Source organism: Triticum urartu, chromosome 5 (genome assembly GCF_003073215.2).
Source record: "Triticum urartu cultivar G1812 chromosome 5, Tu2.1, whole genome shotgun sequence".
Classification (NCBI taxonomy): Eukaryota; Viridiplantae; Streptophyta; class Magnoliopsida; order Poales; family Poaceae; genus Triticum; species Triticum urartu.
The window spans coordinates 13,774,138-13,777,837 of record NC_053026.1 but is presented as its reverse complement, the minus strand read 5'-3'; the positions used below and the strand labels follow the sequence as shown (position 1 = coordinate 13,777,837).

The following is a 3,700-nucleotide window of genomic DNA, read 5'->3' as shown; positions in this document are numbered from 1 at the left end:
ATAGAACTAGTTGAACATGCCATATTTGGTGTTATTTTTTAGTTTAAGCAATTATTTCATGTTTTGGTTACACCTCCGAGTGGCCTATGTTTTGTCGGAGTGTTGATTAATTTCCGTTCCGGCAAATTTCAGGCGCTCGATATGTCCTTTTTTAGCAAAGGTCATGCCGGATTTTTCCGTGAATTCTGGCATGACTTGTGCTAGAATATGTGGGAAATATCGAGTGGCCTGGATTTTCTTTGAAAAATAATGATCTAATTTAGGTTTTTTAGTACATATATTTAATTGTACAAGTTTAATCTTTGAATTATGAACGTAGGAAATGCCGTACTGGACGACGACAGTCTTCCGGGGGAGTGCAGCTGGTGCCACGACGATCGAGGTATGTGTGACAGGTTCGTTGAGCTGGACGAAGATCGGCGCTTCAGCATTAAGCTTGAGGAGACCTTCGATGTTGAAACGGTACGCAACAACGACAAGTGTTATTTTTCATAATTAAGCATGACTTCAACTATTTCAACGTCTAATTTTCATCTTTTACAATTCGACTAGCTTATCCCATGCCATGCAAGACGCTATATCTTGGAGAGGATGGGTTTTGAAGACCATGAAAATTTTCAAACAAAGAAAATACACCTAAGGACCCATCATGATATCGATTTTGAAGTAAATCTGTATAATTCTCAGAGCGTAACCCATTTTGGTTGTCAAAATTGGGAAACACTTTGCAAAATGTATGGTTTTTATGAGGGTATGATTGTCACCATAGATCTTGGTCATCCTGACATCGAGCAAGACAATATGGACATTTGGGTCCTTGTTGATACGCTTCCGATTCTACCGCAATGTGAGTTTCTCAAACATAGTTATTAAATAATTTATATTGTTTATTTCAAAATAGTTGACAACTTATTTCCATTGACAGCTTATTTTGAATCTTCAAAGAATGTGCAGAAGATGGTAGACAAAACCCACTACACTGATGGCTCCGAATTAACTTATAAGGAGAAAAATCATCTGATTGCTTATTGTACTTTTTTTGAGAATTACAATACCTATTATCGAACTCCTCCAAATTATGGTGAATACGTGTCACTAGTGCACGTGTTGAACCACGATAACTTCTATGGAGATACCCTGGTAAGATATTTTACTATTACGACATCCGTGCATCTTTTGCATACTTCTAAAACTAGTACATCATTGCTAACTACGAAGTTATTACTATGTTTTTCAACAGAAAATCCCGATGGATTGTGTGCCTCATCTGATGTATTACAATGGTCGCCTTGAAGTTCTGAACCTACAGCCAGGTCATCCTACGGATCTCACCTGTGCATATCGAATTTCTGAAACCGGTGAACACATGCTAATCAAAGAGTGGAAAAAATGTTTGGACATTCGTAAGGAGGTTCTTGGAAGCAACATTAAGCGAAAGGCAAGAATTGGAGACAGGATAATCTGCATTCTCCATAATGGAGAGCGAGGGGCTATCTTGTTTTTTGCTATTTTACCTTAGAGAATATAGTAGGTCCTAAGAGAATGTAGTAGGTCCTATGAGGTACAATATGTCTATTATGTGATACAATGTGTTAGAGTTGAAGATGTCAGGAGTACTTATGATTACGACTAGTGACCAATGATATGATGATGATGATGATAAGTTGTTAATGATATGATGATGATGATGATATTTATTATATTATTGGGTGAAAGAACCGCGGATTAGTTTCAAGTGAATGTCCGTCCACTTGAAACTAGTCCACACGGTTCTTTCACCCCGTGACGTAATAACTCATGATGATGTAAAAATAATTTGTAAATTCCTGTTGTATGAAAATTTATGTAAAGGTGTACGAATACAACATGAAATAAAAAAGAAATAAAATACGAAATAATAGTAGCAGCGCGGGCAGAGAGAAGCGCTACTACTAATTACCAGCAGCGCTCCTCCTGGAACTCGCTGCTACTAACTCGATTTAGCCGTAGCGTGGGTGGAGGCACGCTACTGCTATTCGTTAGCTGTAGCGCCTTATCAGTAGTGCACCACCCCGCGCTACTGATAAGTCTAAAACCTGCGCTGCTGCTAGCCTTTTCCCTAGAAGTGCTTATTTCTACTAACAGACTCGGGTGCTTGACCCCAAACATCAGAAAATACTAGCTCTAAAGGAGCACTAGATATACTTGAAGACCTAGGATACGGAAGTTGATGACTTTTAGCCTTTTGACAAGAATCACACACGGACTCACTAGTAGACTCAACGGAACATGGTAAATTATACTTCTTAAGGACTTGTTTGACTATTGGAGAGGCTGGATGACCAAGTCGATCATGCCATCTTGTTAGAGACGGCCTTGAAGCACCAAAAACTTGAATACCGGAGGAAGGAGATGAGCGAGGCGATTTCAATGGATAAAGACCACGCTCACATGGGCCGTGCAGAAGAATTTCCTTCGTTGTTGGGTCCTTAACGAAAAAAGAATGAGGGTGAATTTCCACAATAGTATTGTTATCAGAAGCAAAACGACTAGCAGAAACTAGGCTTTTGGTGGCTTGGGGAACATGAAGTATGTCGTTAAGATGAAAATTTCGAGTATGATCAAAAGAATTAACGACTGCATGACCGATGTGACTAATAGGCATACCTGCACCATTAGCTGTATGAACTTGTTCAGGACCGTTGTAGCGAGTACGTGTTGTCAGCTTGTCGAGCTCCCCTGTAATATGATCAGTTGCTCCGGTATCAAAGTACCAATTTGAGTCAATTCCATATGAAGTAGTGGCTGCTCCACCATATCTCTCTTCAGTGACATAATTTGGGTCAAAATGATACCAGCACTTATGAGCTGGATGGCCAACCTTACCACAAATCTGGCAAGTAGGCCTTTCACCTCGGGGAAGGTTCGCTCCTCCTGCTGGTCCTGGTCGTCCTCCACCGCGATTATTGTGGGGGTAGTTGTTGTTCCCGTGGTTGTAGTTGTTGCCGTAGTTGTTGTTGTTGTAGCCTCCGCGGTTGTTGTTGCCGTGGCCACCGCGGTTCCCGCCACCATTGTTTTTGCCTCCACGATTTCCTTTGCCATGTCCTCCTCGTGCAGCAAGATTTGCCGACGAATTATACTGCTGTGACCCAGAATTTTGTGACTCCAGGCACGCTTCAAAGGCAATGAACTAAGCATAAATTTCACTCAAGGAATAGGCATCGGTTCTAGCGGCAATGGATGAGACAAAAGGATTATATTTTGCATCCAATCCAGCAAGGATTTGAGAGATGAGATCATCATCTTCCATCTTCTTTCCTGCTGCTGTAAGTTCGTCCGCAATGCCCCGCATCTTCGTGAAGTACGCGGTGGCGGTCATCTCGTTCTTCCGAGTGCCAGCGAACAGGGTCCGAAGTTGGATAATTCGTGACCGGGAGACAGAGGAGTACATCTCCTCAAGGGCTGACCAGACCTGCGTGGATGTCTTCATGGAGACGACTTGAGTCAGAACTTCACGCGACAGAGAGGTCAGTAGCGAGCCAAGAACCTTCTGATCTTGGGCTATCCAGCAAGCGTACTCGGGGTTGGGCACCGTCTCGGTGCCAGATTTGTCGGCCTTCTGGACTTCAAGAGTCTTGGCCGGAGCTTCAAGCGTTCCGTCGAGATATCCGTCTAGCTGTGCAGCACGGATCGGGGGCAGGACCGTCGCCTTCCAAAGAAG

General features: G+C 42.6%; 1 non-coding gene across 1 annotated transcript; it reads right to left on the bottom strand.

Moving 5' to 3' along the window:
• Positions 1-3,163: 3,163 nt before the first annotated feature.
• Positions 3,164-3,292, bottom strand: LOC125511797. The gene has a single exon (XR_007285123.1). It is a non-coding gene; the product is annotated as a small nucleolar RNA Z247 (small nucleolar RNA).
• Positions 3,293-3,700: the final 408 nt, after the last annotated feature.